This window comes from Microtus oregoni, unplaced genomic scaffold (assembly GCF_018167655.1).
Source record: "Microtus oregoni isolate MIOR12 unplaced genomic scaffold, Mior012 000007F_ref0000211, whole genome shotgun sequence".
Lineage (NCBI taxonomy): Eukaryota > Metazoa > Chordata > Mammalia > Rodentia > Cricetidae > Microtus > Microtus oregoni.
In genome coordinates, this window is record NW_024543066.1 from 505,705 (window position 1) to 528,382 (window position 22,678).

A 22,678-nucleotide genomic window follows, 5' to 3' on the forward strand; every position below is an offset into this window, starting at 1 on the left:
TTAGAATATTGCAAACTTTCAATAAGTTTAACTACTTTATCGTTGCTGTTATTTTCTTTTTCCTAATCTTGGTCTAAGAAACAAACCCCACATCTTCTCACACTGAGTTCTATGTCACTCTCCTTTAAAGCAGAGACATAGCATGTGTTGCTGGAAGAGGTCTATGCTTGCTCATTTCAAAACATTTAATACTTTTCTTTTACGAAAAGCCATCAAATTCCCCAATGAAGTCATGGGTGGAAAGGGGACTCTGGTGGCTGTGTGAGGAATATCAAAGGGAAGCCATAGTTGGAGAATGGAATCTCAGTGCTGCTCAAAGAATGTCAAGGGACTTCTCTGATCTTATTCTAGGGTGAGGGAATTATCCTTGGGGTGAAAAGAACCTTATCCGTGGGTCACTGTTAAGATACAGCCTGTTCCTTGGGTAAGATAAGTTCTTGCCTGTTACTGACCAGATACTAGGCTGTGCTCTGGCAGCTATTATTGCTTTGAAGTTGGACTCAGGAATAGGGTTGCCACTGGACTTCCTTCGATAGGATATTAAGTGGATCAGACAACCACAGTCCAGTATACAATCCATGCCTCACTGGACAGGAAAGCCATTTCTATTGGCAGGTCAACCTATGAAACCTGCTGCAGGACCTGAACATGCAACATCCCTCCAAACTGCCACACTACAGCCACGGCTATGAACTCCTACAGGACGATGCCTTCCCATACTCCATGGACATCTGAATAGTTACACTTCAGTTTGTGATAAACTACCATTTTCCGTATTACAAGACTCTGTCCAATCTGCTTCATGCATGGCCAGTTCCTCTCTATGATTTATGTTCTGCAACTGTCTCATTGCGATAGGGCTCAGTGTGTCAAGATACCTGCCACAGAGCTTACACTCCCCAGGACCTACATGGTGCAAACAGAAAAGGAAAAGTGACACTTGCAATTGTGCTCGGACTATCTGACATGCACTATAGAATATGGATCACCAGACTAGCCACTATCCACACAAATAAATGAATGTAGTAATAAAAAGAACTGGCTACTTTCATTGCCTCGACATCTCAGAAAGACCAGTGTCTTCACTGTCCATCTCACCTCTCCACACACCTTCTATTCTTTAGCCTGCATCTTGCATCCTCGTGCCTTCTCAGGCTCACACACCACACATACTCACATCTCCCTCACAGTCTAACTCACTGGCAAGTTCCACTGACTGGTGTTGAAATGCTTGATTGTGACAAGGTCCTTCCTTACTATGAATTTACTTCCGGTATAATGGTGATCAGTATTTTATCAACAAGTCTAGGTATTACTCTTATACCCTCACAATGGCCAGTTTTAGCTTAACAAAGTATTCATCATTTCTAGGCCCAAACGTTGCTCCTCTAGGTAAATGCTACGCCACATGTACATACACACAAAGATTATGAAGTGCAAATTAGAAAAGTATAAGGAAAATCTAGGAAAAGTCTAGATACACAATTCTCAATTTTGTGAAGTTAACTACAACAAATCTCATAAAGAAAAAAATCACGGAGTGACTAGTCCTCTTTGTTTTCAGTTTGTAGGACAAAAGTAACAATTTTGAGAGCGCCTTTTGTTACTAAGAAGCTGACACCAAGACTTTTGTCATTTGTCTTCTTGTTCCTGTGAACAAGAACTTTCCACTAGCTCATTGCTTTGTAGCTGGAATTTTGTTGTTGTCGTTTGCTATTTTCCTTCTTTTTTCTTCTGGAATAAGTTATCTCTTTATGTTTTCAAAAGTGTGAGAACATAGCTTCTGAAACAGGGTTTCTATGTGAGCCCTCACTAAGTCTTGATCAATATAGAAGCCTTGTTTGCATTGTTGGGAATGGAGACCCTCTGCCTGCTAAGCACTCTGCTACTGAGCTACACTCCATCTCTGGGTATGGAATCTTATCTCTGAAACATTTCATTCATTTATTTATTTAATTGAAGAGGGGCATATGTGATGAAGTGTGAGTGTGGAAGTCAAAGGACAACTTGCATGAATCAATTTTCTCTTTTCCTTATGTGGGTCCTGGACATCTAACTCCGGTCACCAGACTTTGTGGCAGCACCTTTCCCCACTGAACCATCTCACTAGCTGGCCCATGAATCCTTTAATGTGCAGGAGTGACCACAATTTATGATATTGGGAATGAAGGATCTGTGGATACAGTGCAGCTTTATTTGCATCATTCTTTTGTGGCATTAGTAAATTACAATTTTAGCTGAGGCTAATAGGAATTTTATTGGTAAATAAAACATACAGAAGAGTTCAATTATGCTATTATTTCTACCTTCCTTTCAACAAAAGTACTTGGTGGGCTCAGAGGTTAAGAACACTGCCTACTTTTCCAAAAGTACTGAGTTCAGTTCCCAGCATCCACATGGTGGCTCACAACCACCTATAATGAGATCTGGTGTCCTCTTGAGGAAGAGACCTGATCAGTCATCCCTATCAACTTAGATTATGAAACCCAATATGGACAAGTTCAACAGAACCACCATATATGGGCTGCCCATGCATGCTTCAGCATTGCCAGGGTATAAATTTCATTTCACTTGGTGCTCTAATAATTAGTGTTTATCTTGAAAAGGGAAAATTTAGTCATATCATATATTTTTCATGTAATAAGTAGGAATCACTCCTCCTTATTGCAAAAATATTTCTAACATATTTATCTTATGCCAGTCCAGTGAAAAATGAGCCCTTTTTTCAAGAGTTTGGAAAGTGCAATATCAGTTATAATAACATAACAAATAACAAAACAAATATATAATAAAAGTGTTAGTGTTTATCTTGAAAAGGGAAAATTTAGTCATATCATATATTTTTCATGTAATAAGTAGGAATCACTCCTCCTTATTGCAAAAATATTTCTAACATGTTTATCTTATGCCAGTCCAGTGAAAAATGAGCCCTTTTTTCAAAAGTTTGGAAAGTGCAATATCAGTTATAATAACATAACAAATAACAAAACAAATATATAATAAAAGTGCCAATATCTTCCTTTGACATGGAATCCACTGGGAGGCTCTGGAGTCAGCTGTCAGGTTTGTCCCCAGCTGTTATCTATTCTGAGGTAAGATACATAAATTTTAAAAAGCTAAATGATGAGTACCATATCTGTTCCTTAATTAGCCCTGTAGTTATTAGGCATTTCACCTATGTCAAATACTGGAAATTCAGAGATAAGCATCAGAAATAAACCCCTGCCTGCTCAGTTTATATGACTGGGGAGCAAAGGGCCAACAGATTTGAATGCAGAATTTTCAGATCCCTGTGAAATAATTCAGGAAGAACATCTAGAGATGATGGTAAATTCCCCTTCACAAACAACTGTTCAGGACAGCATAACTTGGTGTATGAAACTCCAGTGCTTGCTTGAATATGGGGTAGGAGAAATGAAGGCCGGTGGAGAGCAATCCAGGCAGGAATGGGAAGCTGAGAGAGGCAGAACCTGCTCAGTGGGTGTAGGGGAAGCTCCAAGATCTTGTTAGCTTAGTACACAGAAGACAATGACTGGTGTTTGTTTGGCCACTGACCTCAAGCTAAACGACTGAATGCTGTTGACATTGAACGGATAGGATAGCAAGTGATGGTATTTAGCCAACAATTTGCAGATATGTGTTCAGTTTAATGGCTAGAATAAAGCTAAGATTTTCTTTAATTATTGCTGGAAGGACAAATAGTACCTTTGTAAACAACTCTTTGTAGTCAATTCAGCCAGATGACTTAATTCATCTGTTATGAAATTGTTATCTTCATTTCCTTTTATTTTAAAGCTTCCAAAAAATTACATCACCTCCCCTCTTTCCTTTCCTCTTTCTGAGTCCTCCCATATACTCTCCCTTGCTCTTTCAAATTCACGGCATCCTTTTTATTTTTTAAGAAAGTCAACTGTTATTCTCGCATACATGTACACATTTCAGGGGCACAAAAACTCCCCAAAATATTCAAGTAAGCAATGTCCTCAGAGTGTAGAAAATAATTGTGAAAAATAAGCAAATCTATATGCAGTATTCTGTCAAGTTACAGAGGAACAGAGCCATCAAATGCCACCTGGCGGAGTGCACCTTAACACAGAGAATGATGCTACCCATTTCGGAGTATATTAAGACAAAGTACCAGCCCGTGGAGACTCTAAGGAGATACAAGATCAATGCAGTTAGATGAGTTTCTCTCTCACTGAGGCAAACAGGCCCTGACAGTTGAGAATTAAGTACTTGAGAGTAAGAACTAAAACTCGGTTTAGTAAAATAGTTTCTTCCTCTTTTTGAAAGATTCTTCTCCTTAATGTGTTTTCTTTAATGTGTTGGATGTTTTATCTACGTGTATGCAAATGCGCCACACAACTGCTGAATTAATGTCTTTCAACATGTGCTTACTACTGGTGTTAAACTGTTGGGCCTTTGAACAAATGACATCATCATGAATATATTTTGGTATAGATTAACATGTATATCCTGTTTAGGTGAAGGAGTGTTGATATAAAAATCACTTTTCAAAATAAACACTCAAAAGATCAACTTAGTAAATATTCAAAATATGTGAAGCAAATATTATATGTAACACATAATTCTGAAATTTGTATTGTACCTAAATAAGTGACAAAATAAAAATATGCTTCAAAATATGATGACGTAGAAAATAACACACTGGAAAAGGGGTAACTCCTCTAATGCTTCTTTTTACTTTTTTGGAATGATGTGGTAAACAATCCATGAGAAGGAAGGCACACGAAATGCTTTCAGCTGGAAAGCCAGAGCAGAGCGTCTGCTGACAGGATTAGAAAGGGGCAGAATTTAAACTAAGTGTGTGCAATACTCAGAAATGAAGAGTGGTTAAAGTGAGTCTCTGTTTATTTGTTCCATGTTGGGAAATGCCTGGACACCAGGAAGAGAAAGGGAAGACTCTGGATTTTGGAAGATTTGGGACAATGATTATAAGGTCTAGTTTCAATTTTCTTCTTTTCTAATACACAAAATTGGTAATTTTGGGACACAATGGAACTTAATCTATTCTAAATACGCTTGCAGTTCTAACTGCATAGAGCTCTCAAGAACAATCAGCAAACTAAATGTAAAATTAACAGAAATACTCAAATTAACCGCAGGATGCTTTAGATCATACACGTCACAGTCCCAAAACCACACAACCTTCTTGTCTGCTGAGAACTGTCATCTCTACTTCCAAGTTCATAAAATATTGAGTTTTGAAAGTTAAAGAATTCTTTATGTCCATATACAGCTCACTGTCCTCAACGCTTTTTACCTCCTTCTTGTTAGACTCCAGATTCTATAGTGAGAGTATCCTCTTTTCAAGGTGTGAATTCCATGGTAGCTGCTTTGTTCCAGATTGCTAATTTCCCAGATCTCATTCAACACCCTATTCACTCAACTGTATGTGTCAATTGCAAGCCTTCTTTGTGAATGTCTACAGTCTACACTAATGAACACTCTTTCCATATTTTGCTCAATATCAATCTCATTACCTGCTTTGTTAATCGAGTATAATTGGGTTTTCTAGCTCCTGTTGTTACAGGCTTGGAAAAGAAGCATCCTTGTAAAGTTTCATGTGTTGGAAGGGTTGGGTTCTAACTGGTAGATGCTGGGAGCTTTATGAAGTATGTTTTACTAAGTAGGACGAAGCAGGTCTCCTGCAGCAGGAACTTAGGGATTGCTGGTCCTTGCTACCTCTGCTTCCTGTCTCCAAGGAAGTGAATAATCTCCCCTTCACTCACACCTCTCTCAAAATTCATAGGCAAAAGCCACCATGGACTGAACTCCCTGAGCCCAGAATAAATCTTTCTACCTTATGCTGTTTAGGTTAAGCATTTTGATCACAAAAACGAAATAGGAAATGTAACAAATATATTCTTATTCCAAATCATCTATCAGACCACCCAGCCAATTTCTTCAGTAGATGTGTTGTGAGCTCAGGCTGGAGTGTGATGATATTTTCTCATGGATCTAAGGACTAAAAGTTCTGAGTCAGTACAACAACAGACCTAGCATCTACTGAGGGTGCTCTTCCCTCTTCCTGGTTTGTGATTGACTGTTGTACGGACCCACAGTGGGAATCCAGACTTCTAGAGTAAGTTTACCTTGCTCAACTCGTGAAAACTAAACTGGTCCCTTCCATAGCTGGAAGAGTCCTTATGCTATATCTGCACTAGCCTGCAGAGACAGAGATGTGCACTGTATACTAGTGGCAGAGGGATGCTCCATTCCTACAGTTCTGTGCATGCCTTCCCAGGATGTTACACTGTTCCCAGTGTTCCTGGCCTTTCAAAGTGGACTATGCTCTGACTCACTGCTGTTCACTGCACTCCCAAGGCAATCAGCTGCATTTTAGATTCTACATGGAAACTGTATCATGACCTCCAAATGAAACCAAATCTATACCTTAAAATATATCTTTAGGAGAAAAGGAATTATTTACTGTGAAAGCTCTATAAATCAATAAAACTGATCTGACAGATAGACAAATAACAAAGTTAGTAGTATACAAATCCAGAACATGTGTTAGCTCAAAGGGAATGCAAAACATTTCATCAACAAAACCAAAAAAGTAAAAGAAAAAAGAAAGGAAAAAAATGAATGAGATGCCTAAAAAGAGTCTGTTAAAAACTGATTATATGAAGAGTGTGTAAAATACTAGAATATGTAAATAATTTAAAAATAGAATGGTACAAATAAGAAACTCAACAAACAAATTGAGATCATGTTCAAGAAGCAGGAATTTTGGACTGATGAACTTATGAAGTCAAAGGAATGACATCAGCAAGTCCCTCACCAAGAGCAGACCAAGCAGAAGAAGGAATGCCTCTTAATGTTCTGTCAGTTGTAATTAAAGATTTAGAAAATGACAATAAAAGCAGTGGTGACACACACCTTAGTTCCAGCACTCAGGAGGCAGAAGCAGGCGGATCTCTGTGAGTTCTAGGCTGGCCTTGTCTTCAGAGTGAGTTCCAGCAGAGAAACCTTGTCTTGAAAAACAACACCCCCCTCCTGCCAAATGACAAGAAGGAAAGAAACACCCAAGATGAATGAGGCAGAACTACATGAGCAAAATTTCAAATTATAAGAATTCCACATACTGAAGACAAGGAAAGTAACCTGGGAAACTGAGCAAAATGAAACCTTGAATTTCCTAATTCCTGGAATATATATGTATAGAACTTGAAGGACCAAAAAATATATTTGACAGTAATATATCTTGTCTGAAATATAATATACTCAGTATCTAAAAAGAAAGAGTAAAATAAAGTATGTGGTATTATATAGAGCCCAATTATGTTAAGGGCAGAATAAACATTACAGATTAGGTGGGAAATGATTGACAATAACAAAACTTTAACCTTCAGAAATAAGAAATATTTTTCAACACAAACATAAAGGGGGTCTATCTATCGGTAGTATCTGGTGTGTTGGTACAGGCATTCAAGGAATCCCAATGTCTAGGAGAGAGAGAGAGAGAGAGAGAGAGAGAGAGAGAGAGAGAGAGAGAGCCATTAAAACATGGAACACTGTGAAATCCACAAAGAGACAAATACACATAAGAGAAGAAAAGAATCAGCTTTTACCAAAATCAGGGAAAATACAATAAAAGCTGTAAATTACCAAAATGAATAGGACAGGAAGCGAGCAAGAGATCCCCCCAAACAACCAGAAGACAATGAACAGAGTGCTGGAGTCAGTTTCTGCTTGTCAGTCATAACACTGAACATAAAACAATCACATTCTCCAATTCAAAGATACAGACTGGAAGGGTGTCTTTAAATAATTCACCCAAATGAAAACTCATGTAAGATTTCAAGGTAAGTTACTACAAGAAACTTACTAGTAAGAACACACTGGATTTACACAATGAGGGGATTTAAAAGGATACTGTCTTGAAGAGGAACTACAGAAAACAGAAATTGTTGTTTGTATGTAAGATATAATGGACTTAGAGAGAATAGTGTAAAAACATACAGAAAAGCACATTATATATATATATATATGTGTGTGTGTGTGTGTGTGTGTGTTTATGTATATAGATCAATGAATCAATTTAGCAAGAACTTCTAATAACTGTACCCTCTACACACCTAACATTAAGTACCCTATCCTAAAAATCAACATTATTAGGTCTGGGGGAAGAGTGACCTTAGATGCAAGAATAGTTTAGAACTTCGTGGTCCCACTTTAATCACAGGACAGGACACTGAAGCAAAGCAGCAGGTTCAAATCAAACATCTGACCTGAGAGTCACAGACCACATCACTTCAAGTATCAACAGGCAGATACATTTTATCTCAGGAGCACATGGATAGTCTTCTAGAATTGATCACATTGCCAGCCACAAAACAAATTTCATTTAAAAAAATGATAGAAGTCATATCAGACATCATCTCTGGCTATAATGGGATAAAATGAGTAATGAAAAACAAAAGGTGTCAAACATCCAACCACATGAAAGTCACTGATACACAGAAATACAAAGTATCACTGGAACTGTAAAGAACAGCTTCCTGGAAAAGCAATGTGTGTTAAATTCCGGTGTACATATAACCAACACAAAGAGACGACCTGAAAACTTCAACCACAGAAAAACAAGATTGACTCAGAAACAAGAATTTTCTCATCAGAGAGAAAACCAGGAGCTCATAGCTGACCTTTACTGAAGGCAAACACCAACAAAACACCCTACACTGTTTTTCTTAACATTTAAAAGCAACAACAAAACAAAATAAAACAAAAGGGGGAGCATTCCTTAACACTCATTTTGAAGTTGACTTTACCTTGAAAACACCAAATAATAGCAGAAACACGACAAATAAATAAATAAGTAAACAAGTAAATAAATAAATAAATAAATATTTAAGACCACAGAAACTTAATGGACACAGAACCAAAAGTTTTCAAAAAATATTTTCAAAGAAATCCTAAGGGAAATGAAAAAGACAATCTAAGAGCACATGAAAAAGACAATTTATCAAGACCCAGTAGATTTAGCTCAAAGCCTCAAGTTGAGATTTATAACAAACTGATAAACGTTACACATCTTAGCAATTCAATAACAAAATGGTATGCTCATATAAATAGATACAAGAAAAACATTCAATAAGATCCAACATTTTCATGATAAAACTCTGAACAAATCATGTATATATGTAACACACATGAAATACAATACATACTGTGTATAAGAAATTCATCACCAGTATCACACTGAATGAATCAAAGCTGAACGTGCTTCTTGTATGGTTGAGAAGAATACAGACGTCCACTTTAAACAACATGCTTCATGGAGTCTTAGTGCCATTATGATGAGAAAGAATAAAGGCAGTGGGAAGTAAAATTATTCCTATTTGCAGACGCAGTGATTCTAAATATAGAAAATAGAAGGGCACTACCAAAATATTATTGTATGTGATAGACTGAGGCAAACTTTAGGATCCCTTTCACAAGCTAACATTGACCTTAGAAATGGCGTATCCCATCCATAATGATGATGGTAAGTCCACCATAATCAATTTAACCAAGAATGCTGATGCTCTCTCTATGATAAAACAGACAAGATACTGATAAGTACACACACACACACACACACACACACACACACACATCTTTTTTGGCTATTTTAGAAAAAAATTACAGCTATTTTGTTATTTTATCCAGGATGATTTGCATATTCAATTACAATTCCCATTAAAATATTTATGGTATTCATCACAGAAATAAAAAAGGCTATTTTAAATTAATATGGGAGTCTCAAAGGTTTCAAAAAGCCAACGGAGTCTTCCAAGAACAGATCGAGCGTTAACACAACACCTTGGTGTTATGATACAGGGCTCTGATGGAATCAGAGAGACAGCAATTTAGCGAGGTTAATAACTGACAAGGGGAGCAGAGGCACAGCACCAAGAGCACAGAAACAAGCCCGCACATCTACAGCCAAGAGGTTCTTTATAAGGTTGCCAAAAAGAGAGCTCCAGGAGGAACCACTGCAATAAACAGCACTGGGAAAACTGAATTTTAATATGCAGAAGAATGAAAGCTGACACAAACACCCACACGAATCCAATGTGGCTTAAAGACCCAGATGTCACATTTGAGACTATAAAGTGACTAGCCAAAAACATGGGCACACTTCCCAGAAAGTCAGTATAGGTAATAAAGACAGGTGATAATATATCAAAGACACAAGCACAAAAGCAAAATGGACAAGTATGAGTCCATCGACCTCAGAGGCTTTTTCATAAAGTCCATCATGAATGAGAGAAGGTGTTGCCATCTACCCACATGAAGGAGAAGTCACATAGAGGGTGGGGAAGGAACTTGAACCACATCAAACACTTCTGATTTGATCAAAATTGGGCAAATGATGTGAACAGACATTTCTCACCAGGCAAACCCACAGAAAATATCAATTGATATACGAACAGGAGCTGACTCAGGAGTCATAAAAGAAATAAAAAAAAAAAAGCAAAGGCCCACTCTTGTCACATTAAGGATTTCAGTTTGAAAATAAAAGGAAATGCTGGCAGTCAACTCGAGTGAAGGGCACTCACAGGTTAGTGCTATGCCTAAAAATCAGCCCATCCACCGAGAGAAACGTGTAGAGTCCTCAGACAACTGAATTAGCTCTACAGTAGGAATTTGGGGTATAAAAAGGAAAAATGTAATCAGCACATGGAAGCAAGACCCACATCCCCATGTTTGTTACAGTGTTACTCAAGCAGCCAAAGCATGAACTTCGGTATGCATGGACGAAGAGATGAAGAGAATGTGGATGTACATGATATTACTCAGTTTAGTAAGAATGACAATTAGTAACTTGTGACAGGAGGAGGGGGCTACGATAAAGTTAGTCAAAGAGAAATGCCAAATTCTCAGATGTGGAAGCTGAATGTTGATCTGGGTGAAATGGATATTACTACAGGTAGGAGACAGGGCGTGTGGGGTAAGGGGATCCAAAATACAGTGAGAGAGGAGGAGTAGTCTAGAATTCTGTGCACAGTGAGGTAGGAGGAGTGGTCTAGAATTCTGTGCACAGTGAGGTAGGAGGAGTGGTCTAGAATTCTGTGCACAGTGAGGTAGGAGGAGTGGTCTAGAATTCTGTGCACAGAGAGGTAGGAGGAGTGGTCTAGAATTCTGTGCACAGTGAGGTAGGAGGAGTGGTCTAGAATTCTGTGCACAGTGAGGTAGGAGGAGTGGTCTAGAATTCTGTGCACAGTGAGGTAGGAGGAGTGGTCTAGAATTCTGTGCACAGTGAGGTAGGAGGAGTGATCTAGAATTCTGTGCACAGTGAGATAGGAGGAGTGGTCTAGAATTCTGTGCACAGTGAGGTAGGAGGAGTGGTCTAGAATTCTGTGAACAGTGAGGTAGGAGGAGTGGTCTAGAATTCTGTGCACAGTGAGGTAGGAGGAGTGGTCTAGAATTCTGTGCACAGTGAGGTAGGAGGAGTGGTCTAGAATTCTGTGCACAGTGAGGTAGGAGGAGTGGTCTAGAATTCTGTGCACACTGAGGTCCTCTACGTTTGTGTGAAGAGCTTACGACCTGGTGCTCAGGCATTACAAGCGCAAGAATGGGGTAGCAATTAGTGGAAAGAGAAGCAGCACGATTTATTTCACCAGCACACATGGCACACAAGTGTTGAGCTTTCACACTCCACCCTCATATATATGCCTTACGTAATCCCATGTGACTTTATAGCGCAAAACGTGGAAAGCAATAGGTAAGGAAAAGGTGGGTAACCAGTTGGGAAAAGGGAGAAGAAAATAAGAAAAATGTTTAAAATCTATATATGAAATAAATAACATGTCGATGATTGGATTTGTGAATACATGACATATTTTAAAGGGCAAACATAAAGGAAGAAGGTAGAGAATGTGCAAACTTCCGGGTGACTTTTAGCCGGCTGCGTTTGGTCCCAGTCTTTGCATTTTTCTGTCCTGTCTCCCAGGGCGGCTTTTGGGTCCAAATCACTCAGCAGTATTCAATCAGGGACAATCAAGTGTGGCAATCAAGTGTGCCGTGCTTTCTACCCATTTGATTACCCAAATCAAAATGAACTACTTTTAGTTTGGAGGAAGGGAGGGACCAGCTCTATTGAAGAGCTGAGTCAATTTTTATTGCTAGATAATTCTGTTTCCCTCTCTCCAGTTTGTTTTCTTAAGCTGCAGCACTTAAAAAAAAGTCTGCTACTTCTCTGGAGTGCGTCATGTTGTGTGCAAGTAGTTCATGTGTGCAAATGGACTATGTGTAAGAGGCCAGGTATGTGAGGGGCCATGTGTGTGAGGGGCCATGTATGTGAGGGGCCATGTGTGTAAGGGGCCATGTGTGTGAGGGGGGCCATGTGTGTGAGGGGCCATGTGTGTGAGGGGCCGTGTGTGTGAGGGGCCATGTGTGTGAGGGGCCATGTGTGTGAGGGGCCATGTGTGTGAGGGGGGCCATGTGTGTGAGGGGCCATGTGTGTGAGGGGCTGTGTGTGTGTGGGGGCATGTGTATGAGGGGACCATGTGTGTGAGGGGCCATGTGTGTAAGGGGCCATGTGTGTAAGGGGCCATGTGTGTGAGGGGGGCCATGTGTGTAAGGGGCCATGTATGTGAGGGGCCGTGTGTGTGTGTGGGGCATGTGTATGAGGGGACCATGTGTGTGAGGGGCCATGTGTGTGAGGGGCCATGTGCATGAGCGAGGAAGCAGAAGGAGGAAAAAATATTTAGTTGTACGATTTTTCGAATGATTGGATTTTGTGAATCTTGGATCTTAAAACTATATTTGCAGTAAGCACAAGAGGCATGTAATTGAATTCTTCGGGTTTCTTGAGTAAATTAAAACCTTCCAATGTAAATAACCACTGATTTTTTAAAAATTGTTTTCTCAGCTGCAGTCCTAGGAGATGAGAGCGGGAACACCCCAGACTCTTCTCCAGATCAATGGAGCTCACATTAATTTCACTAGAAAACTAACTCCCGCTCGCTGCTTGTCAAGTGTTTCTCAGGAACACCGTTTTTTGTTTCTTTCGATCAGAATCTCAGGGAAATAATTGCATTTGCATATTTAAGCTTTCCTCAACAAAAGCTGGCAGTATGTGAAGCCATAAACGGCTTCAAGACATTCAAACACACCGTAAGCATCATTTAAAAACAAAACAGAACACAACACAGCAAGATTCTTACTTCCAAGTTATTAAAGGTGGGATTGAAAAATTTCACAGAAATCTCAGCTATAAGTAGTTATCTCTGCAAATGTTCTATTTCAACACAGAACTCAAATAAGTCCTGTTTTCACTTAACTTTAAAAGAGCAGAATGGTTTAACTATGTTTAATATAAAAATATAAAAACAAACCAAATCAAGGTAACTAAACAACCAAAGTCCTTGTGCCATGTCCATTAGACAATGCACATTCTTTTCCTTGTGGCTCATACACCAGTCTCCTGTCATAAAGCAAACAGAATCTCTCACCTTCCTTTACAGATAGAACTCAGTTAAAAATCACTGGGGAACTGCGGTTGGTATGTAAAATGAATACAAATAAAAGAAAGAAGAATGCACAAAGATAGACCCAGGAATATCCTCAGAAAACGGGGAAATGTCATGCTTTCAAAGTAGACATGACACTGTGGAAGGCACTCAACATAGAAGGAAAATCAATCCCACGTGTCTTTCCCTCAAGGCGCATTGCCGCTGCTCTATGCAAGCCGTTCAGGATCGCCTATAATGTTTGTTTAAAGATGATACTGTATTGGAACATAGGGATTCTTTCTCTGCCTGCCATGACCATCTTCATCACACAGTTGAGGATGTGGCTACCTAGAGAAAGTGTGGTCTTGTAGCTATGGCAACAAACAATATAGAGACGCCAGAGTAGAGAGAGAACAGAATCATGATCTCACTTAATTCCAGTCATCAGTCCCTCCTGTCCCTGCTGCATACGGTCTTGGTGGAAGGGCTGGGACACTGTGGACTTGAAGGCTCTCATCTGTCCTAAAGTTACTTCACAGCATATAAAACAACATTTTTAAACTCTCTGGCCCTGTGAAGATGTTAATGCCTCATGTAGATCAAAATATCTCCAAGAGATGCACACGAAATGCCCTTGTACGGGATTATTATCATGAGTTTCTCTTTCAGGAGAAGCTGAAATATATACTTAATAAGCAATATGGCACTTTTCTTAAGGTTTTTAAATATATAAAATGTTAGATAGTTTCCCAAAAATCTTTATGTTACATTCCATTTTCATGAAAACTGCAGGAGATGTGATCCATACAATAATGTCACATTCAGGGGCTGACTTAGACTATTCTGCATGGGATGGAACATGTCTGCTTGAAGTGTTCGCAAACATGATGGAGTACTGTGTGGCATTAGAGGATGATTGAATTGTTAAAGCATGTTTTTGTTAAATCCTCCAAAAAAAATAAAGTACTTTTTGTTGGGCTAACTTAAAATATAAATTTAGAATAATTTTAAGACTGGTCTATACGTAGAGATTATTTTACATTTTTCTGACTTTCCTCCATAAAAACTAAACATGTATTTTGCCAGTGTTATTAAGATCGTAATGCTGTCACTCGACATTAATTCAATGGTCAGAGAAGACATATTTCTATCAAGAATGCTATGCACTGAGATATTGTAATATCTAACCTCGTATATATTAATATTTAAAAGCTATCAGTATAATACTGGCATCACTCACAAACTGGTGGTATATTTTGAGTCTCTCTGTTTCTTGGATCAGAAATACAAGCTTTTATTCATTCATTTTTAAACTATAACAAAATAAATTATAATGAGATAAGACAAAAACTGTCACATTAAAGTTGGAAAAGACAAAACAACATAAGAAAAACAGCCGAAGATACAAGAATCAGAGACCCACTTGTTCACATACTCAGAAATCCCATAAAACCACTAAACTGGAAGCCATAATATATAAATAATATATACACAAAGACCTGTGCATATTGCTTCTGCCAGAGGCTCCATTTTATGTTTGTGACAGAAAATGTTCTCTCCAAGCCTGCAGTATAAGACACATGAGACTCTGACAAAGATAAAATGGTAAAAGTATCATCAGAAACTTCGTTCCTTTGGGGACTGGGATGAAGGGGACTTACTGCTCTCGCAGAGGACCAGAGTTCAGTTCTGCTGTGAGGTGGTTCATAACGGCCTGTGACTCCAGCTTAAAGGATCTGACGCGTCAGATTTGTGTTGACTTCTGCACCCACATGGAGCACATCCATGTACTTAGGGACACATACATACAATTCAATCAATCAATCAATCAATCAATCAATCAATCAATATTTGTAAGAAGAAATTTTTTTCTCTTTATGATTTCCAAATATATTAATTTTTAATGGACATGGCATGATCTCATCTGTAAATGCCCATCCATCATGTGCCCATGGTATAGATTTAAATTTATATGAGGATTTAAAATACAAATCTGAGCTGGCAAGGTGGCTCAGCATGTAAAGGTACTTGCTACCAAGCCTCAAGATCAGAGTTTGATCACTGGAACCCACATGGTAGCAAAAGACAATTCATTTCTAACAGTTGTTCTTTGAATTCTATACATGTGTTGTGGTAAATGTGTGTGTCTGTGTACACACATAACTAATTAAATTTAATAAAAATACATATTTAGTTAAGTTATAACTATTATGTTATTCATTGAAGTTTTTAAACATTTAAAAACATTTATAAAATAATATGATTACATCACTTACCCCCTTCCCTATCTCCAGTCTATCCCCTCCCATGTCACCTTCTTCCATCTCCTCCTTTGCTATTCCAACTTCCACTTAAATTGGTGGCCTCTTTGTTATTATTATTGCTACACCCATACACACACAAATACATACATAACTAAATACAACCTGCTGAGTTCATGTGGTGTAGCGTGCAAGTGTGTGTGTGTGTAATTTCGGGGCTGACCACTTTTCATTCAATTCTTTATATTCAGAGCCATCAGACTTTCTTACAGTGTTGATCTACTCTTAGTAAAATTTTAAAGTGACCATCTATTAAACAAGAATTTAATACTCTGTTTGCTGTTAATCTTGGCAGTGGCAGCATCGGGCTCATTTAAATTCTTTTTAAGCTAAAATCTTAATGATAACTTTACGGTTCTATTTAAGAGTGCTTAACTCACTTTTACACCAGGGATAAGGCTACTTGTGAGGATTGATGTTATTTTTAATTGTAAAAAATGCTTCAAAGTGTGTATTTTTTTTCTAAAGAGTTTTCTGAGATCAAAATTTAAGGAAGCAATGTAAAATAGGACTGGATTTTCTGTGTTTAGAGCATCGGGGTTTCTTTAAAAGATGCTTCTGTTATTTATAACATATACTAAAAGACTTAATTCTGACTTCTTAAGAAACTGAGTATTAGCAGGGTCAATTTGAGTATTTCAGAGTCAGTTAAGAACTAAGCAGACAAGAGTCAATAGCTGGTAAGGTCAGTGGAAGGCTGTGGGACTAGGGAGGGTGCAGGGAAACAGCGAGTTATCTTGGGAACAACCAATTTGATTGACTGGCAGTGAGAGCTATGGAGAAAGGAGAAAGTGAAGTTCAGGGGTGACTTTAGAGGAGGTCTGAGCATTTGCAAAGTGAAGATGCTCTTTAGAGAGTAGGGTAAACACAGGAATATCCAGCTTTCCTTGAGATGGGCGGAGTTAGTTAGCAACAAGCTCTCAGTCCAAAGTAAATTAATTCAGAGACTCTGTGGCAGTACTGTGATGGCTTCCCACAACCCCTATGAAGAACAGAGCAATGTTCCTCGTGTGTGTTGAAATGCTGCCGGCTGAATGGCTTTAACTGTCGCTCCATTCAGGAATTAAATCTTTCAAAGGGAGTTGACTTACTTAAGGTCAAGCTGCACTCCTTTTCCTGTCCAATCCTTTCAACTTGCAGTTACCACCTCAAGCTTTGGCTTCAGCGGAGTCTGCTAAACAGAACTGACAGAGCGAAGACTTTCACCATCTCCCACATCCTGATACTCCTGCATCTTTCTCCCTCTCTCCCCAAAGACCTTCAAAAATGGCTCCTCCTGAGGGTCAGGAGAGATGCTCAGTAGTTAACAGCACTGACTGATATTCCAGAGGATCTAGATTCAATTTCCAGCACAAACATGGCAACTCACAACTGTCTGTTACTCTAGTTCCAGGAATCTGATCCCCTCTTCTGCCTTCCATGGGCACCAGCAGGTACTCAATGCACAGAAAAACAAGCAAGCAAACACTCACACACATCAAATGTGTGAGTGCGTGCATGTGTATGGTGTGTGTGTGTGCATGTATGTGAGTGTGTTTAGACTCCCCCATAGGTTTTTTTGAAAGGCCTTCATGATACACATCATTCCAGAGATCCTATATCTCTTGGTTGGCTTTGCTAAAAGCCAATTCAAATAAATGTTTACTTAGTATTTGGAGGAAAACAGTGATCTTCTACCCAGACATCAGGCCACATTTGACCCTGAACTGGAGGAATGAATTAGAAAATTTGAACACATAACAGATGAACTGATAACATCAAATGGACTTTGACAATGAATGCAAACAGGAAAAGAAGCTTGGAAATTTAGCCTAGAGGCATTTCAATTTTTTTAAAAGATTTATTTATGTATACACGTGTATGCAGGTGCAAGTTTATATGTATGGCACATGTGTAGGTGCCTGTGGTTGTGATAACGTGGTAGAGGATCCCCTGGAACTGGGGTTGCAAGCAGTTGTTAGCCTCCAATCTAGGTGCTGGGAACCAAACCCAGATCCACTGCAAAACTGGTAAGTGTTCCTAACTACAGAGGCATCTCTCCAGACCCCATTTTCATTTTTTTAAATTCAAGAAAGTGAAAAAGAACTATCAAAGTTGAGTTAAGTGAGGAATGAAGTAAAAGCACCCCTGGAGAAAGGTTTGCTGGAAGCCAGTTAAATACATTTTAATTTTTATGTGTATGACAGTTCTGCTTGTGTGTGTGTCTATACACGATTCCTGGTCATGATGAACGCTAAGTCAGGATATCATTTTCCCAGTTGTTGGGATTATAAATGAGCTGCCATGTGGGTGTTGGGATTGAACCTATGTCCTCTAGTAGAGCAGCCAGTGTCCTTAACCACTGCGCCATCTCTCCAACCTCCAAATATATTTTAACACAGAGAGAAGATGATTGCTTTTGACATTGCTTGCTGATAGATGTGGTATGAAGAAGGATATGTTTGAGAATGGAATGGGCGTGGAGACTGTAAAATGAGTCATTTGAATGAATTATTGTGATCAAACTTCTGAATAACACAGTGTCTGCAAGAATGAAAGGAAGGAGAAAACCAAGATGTCAGGTCATTTTGAGGACCAAATCTAAGACATTTTGCACATTTAACAGAAACGTAGAATTAAGAGAGCTGCTCATCAAGTGCGAATTTTTTTTCTGTTGTTTTGCTTTTAATTGCAAGCTATGTAGGCCAATTTGAATACTGGTAAAGTGAATTAGGTCAAAAAAGATATCCTTCAGTTGCTAAGAATATATGATTCTGGATCATGTAGCATGGTCTACAGTAGATAGACACAGAAAACAGAAGCATGTAGACTGGGTCACTATCAAGGCTGAGACACTTAGAAGGGGCAGTGACTTGTCATTTGTACTGGGCCTTGCAAATTAAGTTGCTTGTCTCCACTGCTGGATGGTCCATTGCCATTGCCGTTCTGCAATGTGTCTATGATGGATCAAGGTATAATGAGAAACTGAGAGTCATGCTTAGTAACATTTGAAGTCTTTTAATAGGAGTTTTGTATTGATTCTTCAAAGTAGCTTGATGTTTGGATGTGCATGCATGTGTACATGTGTGTGATTGCATGTAGAAGACAGAAGACAATCTGGATATCATACCGAAGATACTGCTCACCTTTAAAAATAACCAGTATTCCTCACTGGCCTGATTATCACTGAAGAGATAGTACAGGTTGGTCAACAAGGCTCACAGATTCTCATATATCTACTTCCCAAGCTCTGGGATAAACAATGTGTACAACCATGCTGGCCCTTTATTTTAATATGAGGATTATATTTGGGTCCTTCTGCTTGACAGGCAAGTACTTGCAGATGAAGCTATCTCTCTGACCCCCCAAAACAACTTTGAAATGTGGATTTTGCTAGTAATTCAATTAAATTCGTTCTTAGTCACAAAATTCTTGAACCAGATGAGATGTGGAGGGAACAGCTAAGGCAGGAATGTGGAGCATTTGGTGATTCAAAGGAAGAAATGCAGCGTATGGAAAAGAGATGAGTAATTCTGAGCTGTCGGGCGAGAGACTACGAGAGTCATCCTTTACGTGTTTGATGAGAAGATGACGCAGGACAAACACCAATGTAAGCTTCCCCTTTTCCCCAACGAATTTTTACTGTTGGGCTCTATTCTAACCACAATTGACATCTACATTGACCTGTGCAAGAAGACACGGGGCTGCTCTTCTATGCTTAGTGGTATCAGAAAACACTGCTGTAAGTGCTGAGCTCAGTGCACATCTGTAATCCCTGCATCTGGGAAGATGAGAGGGGAAGACGATGAATTTGAAGCTAGTGTATAAGGCAACTTTGAGGTATCTCTTCTGCAATGTAAGATCCGCAAGTGGGGGTGGAAGAAGAGGGAGGAAGAAAAAGCCAAGTATGAAGGGAGAGAAGGAAAGAAACTTTTATCTTAATTTATTTTTCAATCCTTAATTATTTTACAAAAGGACTCGAGAACATGGCTTTATTACTCGATAACAGTGAGTTTTTCTAAACTACTAATCCTCTTCGAGTGAATTTTTTTTCACCTGTTTCTATGGAAGTGCCTGTTGCTAAATTGTAAATCAGAAGCAGAAATAAGGATAAAATAATTTTATCTCATTAAAAATAAGCATGAAGTTCACAGCTTGAGGAAAAAGAGTCAGGAGCAATTAGGTAGGAAAAACTGTTGTTTTAGACATGCTAAATTCAGATTCGTTCCTGCAACCTCCCTGGCATGTCAGAGTTCATGTCTGTGAGCTCACTGTTGTCGAAGGGACATTTATTATGTGGGACTAAGTTGTCACTGGGAAGAAGAAAGAGCATATGAATCGAAAATATCTAAAAATGTGTTTTATTTCAGATACTATGGCACCTTGTCATTTATGGAGTAATGGCATCTTCAAACCTCATCTTCAGCTTTCATCAGTACAGTAATACATGAAGGAACTTGAATGCTCAGAGAAGAGAAAATATTAAAGAAATCCACACAATACTGTCAGTTATCCAGTGCACACCTGCACCTGGTGCACAGTGTTCATGAATCATAAACTCAAGTGTCACCTTTGGGCAAAAGTACATTCTATTGTGTAAGAAATATTTATCAAACAAAAGGGGAGAAAATGAAAGAAGAGAGCATTTCAAATGTCAGCAAAACAAATTAGCACCTCTGACAGGCTCTGAGCTGCAGCGGGGCGCGTGTAGGACAGCTTGCGTTTAATTCAAACTGTTATGGGAAAGAATCAATTCTGTAGTGAGGTCAAGGCAGCAGGACGTTTTCTTCAAGACTAAAAATAATACTGCCTCCAGGCATGTGGGCTAAATTCCACAGCATCTTGAAACTATTGTTAAAGACTTTAAATATGGATAAAGATGAATGAAAAACATGCTTCAAGTCCACATACCAACTCTGGAAGGAAGAAAATCCTGCCTACCCCATGCTAACCCCAATCAGCATCAGCAAGTGAGAAACCAGAGGTCTGAGGGCGGTTTTCTTCTCTGGCATCCCGTCCCTACAGTCAAATTAATATGCACACCAAGAGGAAACTACAAGCTTCCCAAACACCCTTAGGCAGAATGAAAAGGACAAACTGAAAACTAGGCACGGTCTGGAACAAGGATCATTGATGTCCCTAGATTTTAGGTAAAACAGATTCTCCTCTCCTGAAGCAAATCCCTTACCACCCCAGGCTTTTCCTTCTCTTTTTATGTTGGGTGGCATTGCCACGTATGAAGAAAGGGTAAGGACAGAGAGCTGCAGGCACTGTTGTGCCTCGTCTTGCAAGATGTTGGAGGAGGAATTTGATGGATACTTTTCAACTTAGAGGTCACGAGTTTAAACCGTGTCTCAGTGGATTATGAACGAAAGAGGTTAGTGGTCTACGAAAACCCTTGATGGTGACACTCTTGCTCCCTCTTATCCAGTCTGCCACCACAATTGTGTTCTTTCTTTTGCTTCTTCCAGCAACACAATGAATTGAAATGTCATTGCAAGTATTTTTTCCCAGACTTTGTGCCAAAGAAATGTGAGATATGAGGAAGGCAAACTCGATTCATCTTGGATGCCCAGTTAGTGTTATTCTCCTATAATAAAGTTTCTAGATCTTCCTCAGATTTATTGACATTAAAACCAGGCTACTTTTTATAAGTCAAAGTTGTGACTTATCTCATACAAGTTATATTACAAAAGGGAACATTGTGAGGGAAGACTTCATTATAAACAATGGAAATTTCTTGACCTGAACATTAAAAATTTAAGATTTATCATGTTTTCCATTTCCTTTTGTTTTGCTAAATAATTCCTCATGGATGTAAGTTTTGTTTTCATTATTTCAATTCAGTGAATGCAAATTAACATTTTATTTCCCATTCTATACCTTTATAATAATATGTATAGGTGTTTGGTCTAGCTGAAGAAATGCTATATCTTCTTTAATTCACCTATTAATATTCTTAACATTTTATTATTACTGATACTTTTACTTGTGAGTAATTTTATTACACATACTATTAATTATTAAATAATAAAAAGGGAAACTTCAGACTTGATGAAGAAAAGCAGTAAAATAGATATTAAAGAAAAACTCCAGATGTGTTTGGGAATAACAACAAAATTCTGGCATCTGAGTAGCCATAGGATGACCCTGCCATCGAGAGTGTGGAGGTCAGAGGGCATAGGGACATAAGGACTTTGAGCAAAACCTAGCTGTGTCCTGTGTCACCGTAGTCAAGAGTACAAGTTGAGGCTGGGATTCTCCTCAGCGTATTATTTTAATAATTGTCTCAACGTAAAGTGCAGCATCCTGAATACTTATCATAAACTGGGCCATTTCCAAACAGCACAAAGACAGATAATGTTTATCCTATGAACAGATAAAGTAATATGATTATTTTTCATCTTTTTATGGAAAATTATTAATATTTGTGGGCATTAAAATTGTGATGTATATTATGACATTTTTAACACAACATACAAACATACACATACATAAATGCAGAGATACACAAACATAGACAATACACATATACACGCATATACTTACACAGACACGTGTTGAAACATACACATTCATATACTCATTGACACATACACAGAAACATAAACACACTAACACACTCACACATGCAATCACATACAGACATATACACACATGCACATACACTAACACAAATACACACACACACACACACACACACACACCTAACCACCTAACTATACTTTGCTTAGATTGACCCTTCTTTTACCCTTCACTAAAAAACACCTTCTTCTTTAATGTCACATAAAGACAGAGATGTAGGAAGATACTTTTATATCTGGTTTGCCTATGAGAGAAAAAGTGACATTTCACCTTTTTTTTTTCCTCTTGAGCCCCCTTCTTTATACACCAACTCCTCTTCATATA

General features: G+C 38.6%; 1 protein-coding gene across 1 annotated transcript in view; it reads right to left on the reverse strand.

Moving 5' to 3' along the window:
* The window catches only part of Pcdh15 (protocadherin related 15), a 600,282-nt gene that overhangs the window by 189,545 nt on the left and 388,059 nt on the right, over window positions 1-22,678 (reverse strand). The gene's annotated exons all lie outside the window — the stretch shown is intronic.